This window comes from Castor canadensis, chromosome 16, assembly GCF_047511655.1.
Source record: "Castor canadensis chromosome 16, mCasCan1.hap1v2, whole genome shotgun sequence".
Classification (NCBI taxonomy): Eukaryota; Metazoa; Chordata; class Mammalia; order Rodentia; family Castoridae; genus Castor; species Castor canadensis.
In genome coordinates this window covers 61163980-61176652 of record NC_133401.1, presented here as the reverse complement: position 1 = coordinate 61176652, position 12673 = coordinate 61163980, and the positions used below count along the sequence as shown (strand labels likewise).

Genomic DNA, 12673 nt, shown 5'->3' with positions numbered 1-12673 from the left:
TATAGCCAACATCATACTTAACGGTGAAAAACTGAAACCATTTCCCCTAAAATCAGGAACAAGGCAAGAGTGCCCACTATCCCCACTCCTGTTCAACGTAGTACTGGAATTTCTAGCCAGAGCAATTAGGCAAGAAGAAGAAATAAAAGGAATACAAATAGGTGAAGAAACTGTCAAAATATCCTTATTTGCAGATGATAGATCCTATACCTTAAAGACCCAAAAAAAACTTTACCCAAAAACTCTTAGACACCATAAACAGCTACAGCAAGGTGGCAGGATACAAACTCAATCTACAAAACTCATTAGCTTTTCTATACACCAACAGTGAATAAACTGAGAAGTAATATATGGAAACAATTCCATTCACAATAGCCTCATTAAGGAGTTTTAATCCATTCAGAGTGCTCATGATGTAATCGTCTCTGCAGTCACCATCTCAGACACCCCAGAGGTGTGACTCACTAGTTTCCTGTGTGCTTCTCAATCCAGTCAAGGTGACATTTAAGGTGTTGTATGACAGGTGGGAAGGTCAGCACTCCCCTTGACTAGGGTGCAAGGGGCCCTCAGGCCTGAGAACACGCACATGGTTAAGACACGGCCACCTACTTCATGGCATCTGATCATCATTAAATTGTAATAGTTGACAGTTTAGATTAACCGTCACGTACGGGAGAAATAAGAGGTAATTTTTTGCAAATTAAAACTGTTTAACATTATTAATTTGTATTACAAAAATAAACTGAGAAGCTCAATTAACTTACCTTTCTCTTTTTCTTATTTTGAGACTGGGTCTAACTATGCAATCCAGGCTGGCCTTGAACTCTAGATCCTCCTCAGCCTTCTGAGTGCTAAGATTTATAGGCCTGTGCCACCATACCTGGCCTAGTCTTATTTTCTTCTCCCACTAAAAAATAGCAGCGTAACAAATTAATACAAAATTTTAAATGTAACTTACTTTATGTCTATAATATAGTAACCATCAGAAAGAAAGGAGAGCTGGAGGTGTGGCTCAGGCAGTAGTAGTGCCTGATTAATAAGGGCATGAAGCTCTCAGTTCTTTACCACCAAAAAAAGGGAGAAAGGAAGTAAAGCACTCATAATACTTTCTAAGATAAACACTATTAACACATAAGTGATGAGTTTATCAGGACAAATTGGCTCCCAAGAAGTTTAGACAAGAAAGGGGAAAAATAGCTCTCAGAGACAAACCACAAGTGGGCTGAGGGGTTAGTGTAGCTCAGTGGCAGAACCCTTGTGCATGAGGCCCCTGAGGTGATCCTCAGCACTGACAAAATATAAATTTAAAAGATCACAATAAAACAAACCATAGGAGCAGCAAGGACAGGCTATACTCAGAACCTAGTAGATTCTCCACCAGTTTCCTTCTTTCTAATCAGCTTTCTCTGTCAGAGTAGAAAACAGCCACTGCTGTCTTCCCTTTCTTACCATCTGAGATAGACAAAGCTCTTTTTCAGTTCTGAGGAAATTCCTCACCAGCTATATTTGGGTTGTTTCTTCTCCCCCATTCCCCCCAAGGCAGAGGTTTGAAGCACTGTGACTAACAGGCCCAGACTCACTACAGAAATGAAAAGAATAGTTTTTCCAAACAGTGGGAAGCTGAAAACACCAAGCAGAAAATATTTTTGGTAGCTCTACTTTCCTCCTGAGTTTTGTTCTCTTTAGATTTTTGGATCCTGATGTTTTTGTGGTTTTGAACATTAAATGAATATGTATTAACATAAATACATAATACATATATGTATTAACATACAAAACTCTTAGAACAATGCCTGGCTGTAAGAAACACTATATTAGCCTACATAGCTATCACCATCACCACCATTAGCATCATCATTGTCAGGCTGTTATCATAATTAAGCATATTTAGGGGCTGGGGGTGTAGCTCAGTGGTAGAGTGCTTACCTGGCATGCATGAGGCCCTGGCGGGGGGGCGGGGCGGAGGCTCAGTATTTCCATGTATGTAAGCATTCACTCTTAAAGCATATGTTTTCATGACTTCTAAATCCATTTCTATGCTTAGACATAAACATTGTTTCCAGTTTTAACCATCACTAAGAAGAAGATTGATTTATGTGGGTTAAGTAGGTAAATATATTTTTGGTCAAAATGGGTGAGTATGAATACTGAAAGGTTTGCCTGTGTATGTTTTCAAATAACAGCATTAGTCAATTATAAATGAGAGTCTTGCATTTCTAAATTTGATAAATGTGAAGTTGAAAAGCACTATTAAATTTCATTTGTATTTGGCTGATTGTGCTCCTCTCAGGATGTATACATGGCCCAAATCAAGCAACCAGGTCCAGTTGGAGCAAAAGGGGAGATTTCTGCTTGACATTTGAAAGAGATTCTCATTTCTCTCTCTCTTTCTCCTCCTACTCCTCATTTGGAATTTTAGATTTAAAGATCAGTTACAAATATAGTACACAAAGTTCTCACACCCTTCTCACCCATTTTACCCTAATGTGTACGATGGCGCACACCTGTCGTCCCATCTACTTGGGAAGCTGAGGCAAGAGGATCACTTGAGTCACAAGCTTGAGACCAGCCTAGGCAACACAGGGAAACCCCATGTCAAAAAAAAAAAAAATTAAAATTTAAAATTGTTTTGAGATTGTTATTGTGGCTGAGGCAGGAGGATGGTGAGATTAAAGCCATTGTGGACTACATAGTGAGGCACTATCTGAAATACATCAAAATAAAATAAAATAAAATTACACACCCGTGATACTTTTGTAAAATTAATTGCTCAATTTTGATTGCTGTATTATTATTAACTAAATTCCAGATGTTATTTGGACTTCACTAATATCATTTGTTCACCATACAACATTATATGTATTGTATTTGCTTTTGAAATAGTATTTAGGGTCAGAAGTTAATTTGGATTTCTTAGAATTTACAGCAGCTTTGTTTTAACTTCATCTTTTTCATGTTATGAATAGCTGTGATTGGCCTAAGTGAGTAAGGCCCAAACTCTTGGAGGTAACAGTCCTTTACTTGCTTTTTTCTTCCCTGTGACTCTCCCACCTGTGTCTAGCAGCTTTAATCACCTCCTCACTTCCTCGGGGAGCCCTCAGCATCAATGACAGAATCATCCCTCAGCCCCCTGTTCTTCAGCTGTCTGTGGAGAAGCTGAGCAGAGATGGCGCTCTCCTCCTGGATGCAGGCTCTGTGAGTAGTTTGACTTCCTGACCCCCTCACTGTACCACTGTTCCTTTTTAGCATTAGGTTTCCTTCCCCATGGTATCTCTCTTCTTGAATAGATTTGTACTCTTTGCTCTACATGTATTTGTGTCAGCCATTTTCTCCCACCACTGCCTTTTTCCATGCCAGGTGTCATTGTGGCAAATACTAATCACACAATCTCCATTGTGGTAAATACTAGTTGTTTTTAGTCCTGTTCCAATTGTACAATCTCTGTAAATACACACATCCTTCTGACCTTTTAAAATTCTCCCAGAGGTCAGGTGCCAACACTTAGTATGAGGTGTCCTCTAAAATAATTTTAGTCCCACTCACAGGCACTGATGCTTTGAGTTGGGAAAAAAACTATGCATAGGGTTTTCTCCGCCAAGTTCTAAGAGTTCAAAACTATGCATCAATTCCACAGACTACAGTGAGACATTTACTTCAGTGATTATAGAAGACTTTAAAGGACACTTCAAATGTGGCGAAAACATGAATATCACATTTTGAAGTCTGAAATCAACACTACAGATTTCTCCCAAAAAGAAAATGTGCCATAGATGTTGCTCCTCCAAATGAAAAAAACTCATTTTGTGTGTGTGTGTTTCCACACTGAATCTTGCTGTGTTAACTGGTGTATGACCTCATTTACTTAAGTGATCCTCCTATGTCAGCCTCCCAAGTACCTGGGACTACAGGGGCTTGCCACCAGGCCTAACTGATACTATATTTTAATGGCATTCTTTTTTTTTCTCCCTTTGTTTTTCTTTGAGCCAGTGTCGTCATATGTATCCCAGGCTGGCCTGGAACTTGCAGTGCTCTTAACTCTCTTCCTAACCTAAGAAGGCATTCTTAGCCACCTGTAATTTTAGCTACTCAGGACGCAGTGGTCAGAGGCATGATCAGGAGGCTTACAGTTTACAGCCAGCCAAGGCAAATAGTTCGAGAGACCCTATCTCAAAAATACCCTACACAAAAAAATGATTGACAGAGTGGTTCAAGTGGTAGAGTGCCTGCCTAGCAAGGGTGAGGGCTGAGTTTAAATCCTCCAGTACTGTCAAAAAAAAATGAGAGAATGGCATTCTTTAGTTGACTTTGCATTATTGACTTTTCTATCTTTTCTTATGTGTTTAAGACAGTATTCTATTTGGAGGAGAAAGCAATGCATTTAGTTAATGATCCAAAAAAGAGGTATGACAAATGATATTTGTGTTGTGAGTCTCTTTCTGTCTGTCTCTCTTTTATGGTGTTTGTGCTATGCCTCACACATTGTAGGGAAGCAGTCTACCACTGAGCTACAACCCCATTCTGGTGTTGGGGCATTTTTTGTTTTTGTTTTTGATAAGTAATTTCTTATTCTTTGGAAGGCCTTTTCCTCCTCTCCCCTCATTTCTTTTGGGGTGGGGTGGGGACAGCAAATTGAACCCAGAACCTTTTTTTTTTGTAGGTCCAGCATTTGAACTCAGGGCTTTACACTTGGAAAGGAGGCTCTGTACTTGAGTGATACCTTCAGTCTTTGGCTGTTTTGGAGTAAGAACTCAACTACTTGACACCCTGGTTTAACGACATAAATGACAGGTGGTCACTGTCAGTTGGACTAACATTGGTTACTTAAGAAAGGAATAATGAATGGATCTTTGTGTATCACTAGCCATGTGGTCTTGGTCAACTCACTACAAATAGTCTTATAAAGTAAGAATGTTCTTGCTTATGAAGGAATAATTGAAATAGTTCCTGAGGAATCTGTAGCATTTGGATAGTTCTGAATTACAAAGTTAAAACCAATAATAGACAATCTTACTTAGTATTTTTATTTTTCAGTCCCTCTTGCCAGTTTGTATCCACCTTTGGAATATGTGTTTTATTTCATCACTTTTCCATATTGACAGGTTTCAAGTGATGGGTTCTGTGTCTGCATTCTTGGAAGTCATTAAGAGATTCAACTGTTTAAAAAGACTAATGAGTCTTTTTATGGTGTCAAGATTATAGCTAGGAGGATTATAGCCTTGAGCAAAATTACTGGACTCAGTGACCAGGTATTTTAAGTAATGAGGAAATAAAGTGTCGTATTTGTTAATAACCACCTGAATGAATCAGTTCATTCTAAAGGTCATAAAAATGTAGAGAAGAGATAGGACGTTCTCCTAGATCAAGGAGGCCCGCCACCTGTTTTGTAATTCAGGTTTTTTTGGAACACAACTGTGCCCATTCACTTATATATCGTCTATGGCCACTTTAGTGTAACAATGGCAGAGTTGAGTTTTTGCAACAGAGACGAAATAACCTCCAAGCCTAAAGTTTTCACTGTCTGGACCAACAAGACCAGCAGGTGATGTATTCGTAAGCACAGTAAAATTTGAGGAGTGTCACAGTCCGTTTAGTAGACTCATACTTAGAGCTAATTGGATATTGTTGGTTTTGTGTAACAGACAGACCTTCCAGAACTTGATGCACCAGAGTCTGCCAGAACAGTAGTTTTTATCTCATGGCTTAGAGAGCAGAGACCATTTTTCTCAGTACTTTATATAATAAGCTAAGTCAGGTTTTTCATTTGTAACACCTTTGTTTGGTCTTGCCAAGGATCTGTTTTGAATCAGATATATGTGAACTAATGCTTAAGCAAATTATGTGAATATAGGAAAAAAAAGAAGAAAAGTAAGTATTCTCAATAGATAATGCAAAATTGTGCTTTGTAAACAACTAGAATTAGTTGCTACAAAAAAGCTTCATAGTTTCTCCTAATTCTACTGTACACTTTTTCTTAAACAACATAAATTTTACATAATCAACCAAATCTTCTCAGAGAAAACCTCCAGAAGTAGCCATGTGTATGATAAATATGATAGTTATCATAGTAGGTTAAAAATCTGTGACAAATCCACTGTTACTTTTTTTTGGCAGTGCTGAGGTTTGAACTCAGTGCTTTGAGTTTGCTCAGCAGGCACTCTGTTGCTTGAGCCACACCTCCAGTCCCAGATCCACTGTTTCTTTTATCATTATGTTTTATCCAAGGGATAAAATTCCATTTTACTCCTAAGAGATTAGAGTCCAATGAAAGCAAACATCTTTCAAAACATGGTAGAAGACAGAACAGAATCTGCTTTGTCATATTATGAATTCCTCTTGCATATTCATTAAGTGAATAAATGATGAAATTGGACTTGGTCTTGTTAAGGAAATCACAACAATGGAGAATTTGTGAGGATTCCTTTTCTATTTAAGTTTGTGACTTAAATGTGATCGAGATGTTTTCACTGTGATCTCAACAAACTATAGCAAACAAAGGACCACTGCAGACAATCAAACATGTACCTCTGAAATACTGTATTTTTCAAATCAAAATATAGCTATCATTTTTTAAATTTGCATATATTTTCATTGTCGTTAAGCTATTAAGTCTGATAGACTGTTTTTGCAATAATTAGACTAAAAGACTTACTTCTTCTAATCAAGGATGTATAACAGCTATTATGTAGAGAACCACCAAATACGATTTCAAGATTTTGTTAACTATTACAAATACAATCCTTATGTTGAAATTTTAATTTTGTAAAGTAGTGTGTAATTCTATAACATTAAATTCTTGTTCTGAAATTAAAATATGTATCGATCTTCAGTGTACTGGGTGAAATCTTGCTTCTCTGAAATGTTAGCGATAAGGTTTGTCTTTGTTTTTACAGTTTGTAATTTCCTTTATTTTATTCCTATAAAAAAAAATCATTTGTAACCCATGCAAACAATTCTTTGATCTGTGCTAACTTATGAATTTGGGCTTCCAATAAAGTTAATTAAAAGCTTACATACAGTGACTAGCAATTTTTTTTTTTTTGCGACAGGATCTTGCTATGTCACTCAGTCTGGCCTGGAACTCTGGATCCTTTTGTCTCCGCCTCCAGAATGCTAAGATTGCAGACATATGCCCTTGTGTGACTCTGAAGAGCTTTTTAAGGTTATGGATTGCAGGGCTAGACCTCTGGAGTCTTTGATTGAGGTTTCTGGGGTGAGGTCTGAGAATCTGCATTTCTAGCAAGTTTCCAGGTTAGGCACTGGTACAGGAATCTGACAGAATTATTGCCTCTGTGTATTGCCTGCTCTGTTTCCATTTACCCAAAGGGGTTATTCCACCTTTGGAAGACAAGATTCAAAACAAATTTATCCTGGACTCTTCCTCTGCTGGGGGGATGGGTGCTCTAGCTGACATCCCTGGGGACAGGTCCAGAGGTCTGGCTGGCAAGGCTGTCTGTCAAATGTTTCAGCTGGGCCTGAAAACCCAGGACCTCTTGACACTGCCCACAGGACCAAGATTTTCTGGACAACCAACTGCCTACCACCATGCTGCACCTCAACTCGTTTTTCCCTTTGGACCATAATGAAAGCGTCTGAGGCGAGGGGAGCTGGTTCAGGCCAGATCAGACATAAAGCGAGACTCCATCTCAAAAATAACCAATATGAAAAGGACTGGTGGAGTGGCTGAAGTAGGAGAGGAGATTCCCTTCTTTTCCTCCTTTTCCTCTTCTACTTGCGTGGTATTTAGATGCAATGGCAGGAGCTAGAGCATCATCTTGTACTGCAAGCTGTGCGTGGAGGATGACAGCAATTAGAAAGGAGACTTGGCCCCTCTTGTGGGGAGAGATTGCCATAGCTAGAATGTTTGTGGGAGAGAAAATTTCTATCTTGTTTAAGCTATTTTAAATTTACTGTCTTTGCAAAAGCAGCTGAGCTAATGCATGAATCACAAAAGAAATGGAGTGGACTCACTTCATGATCAGGTTGGAATAAAACTAAAAAAACAAAATGCACACACCCCCCCCCACTTGTTACGTGCTGTCTGTAGCTGTACTCAAAATAGGCTACCAGAGTTGAATGGGTGCAACGACTGTTCAAAGTGAAGAACATTTACTACCTGGCCTTTTACAGAAAAATTTTGGTGACACCTGAACCAGAACATAAAGCAAGTTATGAATAGCTATCATACTATCTTCTCTTATTTTCATAAGAGAAATTACAGATCAACCCAAAGAGATGGACAAAATGACCCCATTATATTTTGAAGTGTGTCTAAAAAATTTGTAGAAAAAGTAAATTACAAAATATTTGGAAATTAGGACTGGAAGGTATAGCACTTGGCTAGTATGTGGGAGGTCGTGGGTTTTTACCTCAGCTCCCCCACCCCACCACCAAAATAAAAGTGAAGGGCAGTGGAACATTATGTAAGAAAATTTGTGAGAATTAGCTATAGCAGTGACTAGAGAGACATGTACATCCTTAAAGAAAAAAGTTAAAATATTTTGTTAATATATTCAAGAAAGGAAAAGGTTGGAAATAATAAGCTGAGTAACCATCTCAAGAATTAGAAAAATAAGCCAGGTGTGATGGTACATGCCTGTAATTCCAACTGTTCAGGAGGCAGATATTGAGAGGATCTGGCCTCGAGGCCAACCCAGGAGAATTGATGTTGACACCCCATCTCAACAAGCAGAGCCTGATGGGCACACCCATGGTCCCAGCTATATATAAGACACATAAATAAGAGCATCAATGTCCAGCTAGGCCAGACAAAAATGGAAGACCCTTTTCAAAAAATAACTAAAGTAGAAAACAGCAGGAATCATTGCTCAAGAGGTAGAGTGTCTGCCTAGCAACCAGAAGGTCCTGAGTTCAAATCCCAAATGAAAAAGGGAAAAGAATTACAGCAGAGAAAGGAGTGAGAAATGGGGGCATTTATGGGTGGGTCAGCCTCTTGGTGCTGTGTAACAAAATACTTTAGACAGGGTCACTTACAGCCAACAGAATTTTATTTTTCACAGTTGTGCAGGTTGGCAAGTGCTTGATCAAGTTGTTCCCATCATGTACTGGCCCAAGAGCAGTGCAGGGCGTACAGGGACTCTGTGAAATCTGTGTATGAAGGTGTGAGTCTCAGTACAGTACAGAGGGGGTTGTGTGAAATTCTAACCCTATTTTTCCATTGACCCGTACTACAATCGTGGACTGGGAGGAAGGCTTTCCCAAATAGTGAGAAGAACAGAGTAAGTTACCTCCTATCTAGTAGGAAATGAATTTGCTTATCCAAGACATTCAAGGCTACCCAAAATTCCCTGTGAGTAATTATATCAGGCAGGGGCTGCAGAGAGCACCCCGGGCCTCCTCAGGTGCAATTGGTTTATGCCACAGTCTTAACTGGTTGGGTTCCTCTGTGGGAGCAGGGAGTCAAAACCTCACTTGCAGAAAATCCTCTTCTTTTTCAGGGCAGTTGCAACAAAGGCTGGAGATGGCTCTGTACAATCCCTGGCAAAATGCCCTGGCTTCTTTCATCTGTCACAGGTTGACTTCCTGGGATTGCTATCTTTCTTACCTGAGAATGTCTTCAGGGTGAGTCTTGAGGGGATCACTAATCATGGCAGACATAACTTTGGCCTGTCTCCTTTCGTTACTCTGTCCTTTTCTCTCCTCTTCTTCACGATTGTTATAGACCAGAAAGCAGCATCCAGCAACTGGATCTTATTCTTCTGAGGTCCCTGCTGTAGTTCTGAAGCTTCTGCCTGATGTCTGGGGTGGACTGAGTAATAAAATGCTGGCCCCTGAAGGGCTGCTCTCTATCTAGAGGAGGGATCAATATTGGCATATTTTCTAAAGACTTCCTCCAGCCTGTCATAAAATGATAGAGGATTTTCATTTTCTACCTGAGTAATTCCTCTAACTTTATTAATTGGTCTAGCAATTCCTGATTGCCTGTTTTGGAAGAGTCTCTCCACCATGTGAGCTCACCTTCACATTACCTCATTTCTCTGGACTGGTAGTCCCAGTTGGGCTCATTTTCAGGGACAGAATCAGCCCATGCCCGACAATCCCAAGGATCATGTCTGGCTCCCTACAATCAGCAGTGAGTATTCTTTCTTTTTCTACGAGGGTGCAACCATTGGCCAGTGGGAATTGAATCTCTCTCCAGGACAGTTTAAAAGACAAGAACAATGAACTATTTCTGCAAATTTATCTGGGTCTTCAAACTATCTCCCCAGTTTTTTCTTGCAGTGTTCAATATCAGCTATGGAAAAAGACACTTTTACCCAAACTGGCCACTCTAGTCCCTCCACCTCTTGCAGCAGGAACGAGGCTTGGGAAGCCTCCAAGGAAAGTGTTTCACTTTGAGTATATAGGGGGCTCATGAGAGGCTGGGGTGCAGAGGGAGGATTGCAGTTAAGGAGGGGGGTGTTTTCCCTGAGAGACAGATGTCACTCCCTGTAGCAGAGGATGATCAAGGACATCCACACCCTCATCATTTGGTTTCCTCACTTGGGGCCTGGAGGTCTCCCTACAAAGGGAAGGGTCTTGATATAAGTCCATAAGGCAGTTTTCACCATATGCCTTTTCTCTTGCAAAAGAAGTTTAACTGGCCAGGCGCAGGTGGCTCATGGCTGTAATCCTAGCTACTCAGGAGGCAGAGATATGGAGGATCATGGTTCGAAGCCAGCTTGGGCAAATAGTTCATGAGATCCTATCTTGAAAAACCCTATCACAAAAAATTGGGCTGGTGGAGTGGCTCAAGGTGAAGACCCTGAGTTCAAGCTCTAGTACTGCCAAAAAAAAGTTTAACTGTAAAATGGGATTATAATTTAAGCTCCCATTCTTGGGCCACTTTTCTTGACTCCCCAGTTGGTGTTGGGCCAGGATACATTACAGTAGGAAACAAGGTGTTACTTTTTCAGATTATCAGGGTCAAAATGATCCTGATGGTTAAGGATACAGCCAAGTGGAGAAATGTTGGAATAGATATACTTTGCCTCATTTTGATCTACAAAAAGAATAAAGAAAAGTCAGAAGAAACACAACTCTTAGGAGGTGAGGAGATGGGGACTCCACGAACCTTTGGGGGCATCCCCCATTGGTCCTGCAAGTCTTGGTGGAGGAGGATGGGGAGTGACCCCAATTTTCCCACCAAACTATGGCCAGATATCTTTGACTCAGGATGGGCATCAGCAGGATAATTTTTTTGGCTGCCTCCAATGGCAGTGTCCGATGTCCACTAGCCTGATCCCTGGATGCCTCTGCTGTAGTAATCCAGCCTGGATCAGGTATCCTTGGTGGTCCAAGGCCAGAGATATGTGATGGAGGACCAGGAAAAATAAGGAAAGTGAAAGTGGAAAGAAAGAAATCTGGCTCAGTGAAAATGGGGTGTGGGGATGGGATTTTGACTGAGGGCTTACTTCCTGGCTGATTTCTCCAAAATGTTACTGGTGGCTGGTGTCAGAAGACCCTGGTCGAGATAATCTTTGCTTGGCACCCAAGCACAGAATTGGATGGTGACACACAAATTTCAAATAGTAATACAGTTTTATTGAGAGCAAGGGAGAGTATACTCTCCCCCAGGAAGCAGGGAGAATCAGGGTCTGAATGACTTCACTTAAGAACAGCATTTGTAGCTCAAGAGCACCACTGCCTTGGTTTGGATGGGTATTTATACACTGCAGGGGGTGAGCAAGGGGAGGAGATTTGAGTGGTACTTAGGAGTGACTTTTGATGATTGACCATGCATGTGAATTAAATGAGCTATAACTAGGGGCCCTTGTGCATGTGCCTCAGGTTGGGTCCAGATGAAAATGCTGCTTCAAAAGGGGCATTTTGGGGGTGGTTCTGGGTAGAAATAGATCACCTGTTCCACCATAAGTCTAGCTTTGAGGAGGTCACATGTTCCCCATGACCTGGTTTGGGTGCTTTCTCTAAATTTCCTGCCTCAATTCCATCCCTGTGTGGTTTTGTAAATTCTGTAACCAGAGTTTCCCAGTTCACCCATCTATTAGACCTGGTTCTAGGTTGGAACATCCACCTACATTAAGAGAGAACATATAATAAGTATAAGAGCAGAAAATGAATTTATTTACAGATTAGGTCAAAACTGGAGACAGAGAACTTCTCAGTCTGCCTCTGCCTTGCCCAGAATAAGATCACAAACTTACAGAAAAGGTCACAACTTACAAAAAGCTGAAACAAAAGCCAGGAAGTACACATGTTTAGATTTAGCTGTAGGTCCTGTTGCCAGAACTGGGAGATGGTCATTCTTCTGGTGCCAGAGCTCTTGTAGCAGCTGTTTTCACTCCCAACATGGAATTTCCTACAGGGATCCACCTCCTAGGGACCCCTTACAATGGGGACTGAACCCAGGACTTCATGTATGCTAGTCAAGTGCTCTACCACTGAGCTATATCCCCAGTCCTGTCCTCTACTTCTTTTTTTTTTTCAATAACTGGGGTTTGAACTCAGGACCTACAACTTGAGAAACTCCACCAATCCTTTTTTTGTGATGGGTTTTTTCAAGTTAAGGTCTCATTAACTATTTGCCTGGGCTAGCTTCGAACCATGATCCTCCTGATTTTTGTCTCCTGAGTAGGTAGGATTATAGGCATGAGCCACTGGTTCCTGGCTTGCCCTCTACTTCTTAAGCTGTGTGTAGGTGTATAAAAGAGCATGT

General features: G+C 40.6%; 1 long non-coding RNA gene and 1 other non-coding gene across 3 annotated transcripts in view; both read left to right on the top strand.

The window, feature by feature from the left end:
- LOC109674251 (uncharacterized) overlaps nt 1-6810 on the top strand; it is a 36774-nt gene extending 29964 nt beyond the window's left edge. For both annotated transcript variants that reach the window (XR_012442510.1, XR_012442511.1), the window contains exons 13-14: nt 3065-3195; nt 4658-6810. This is a non-coding gene — a long non-coding RNA (uncharacterized lncRNA). The remainder of the gene's footprint in view (nt 1-3064; nt 3196-4657) is intronic.
- On the top strand, nt 510-635 carry LOC141418398 (U6atac minor spliceosomal RNA). Its single transcript, XR_012443037.1, has one exon. It is a non-coding gene; the product is annotated as a U6atac minor spliceosomal RNA (small nuclear RNA).
- Nucleotides 6811-12673: the final 5863 nt, after the last annotated feature.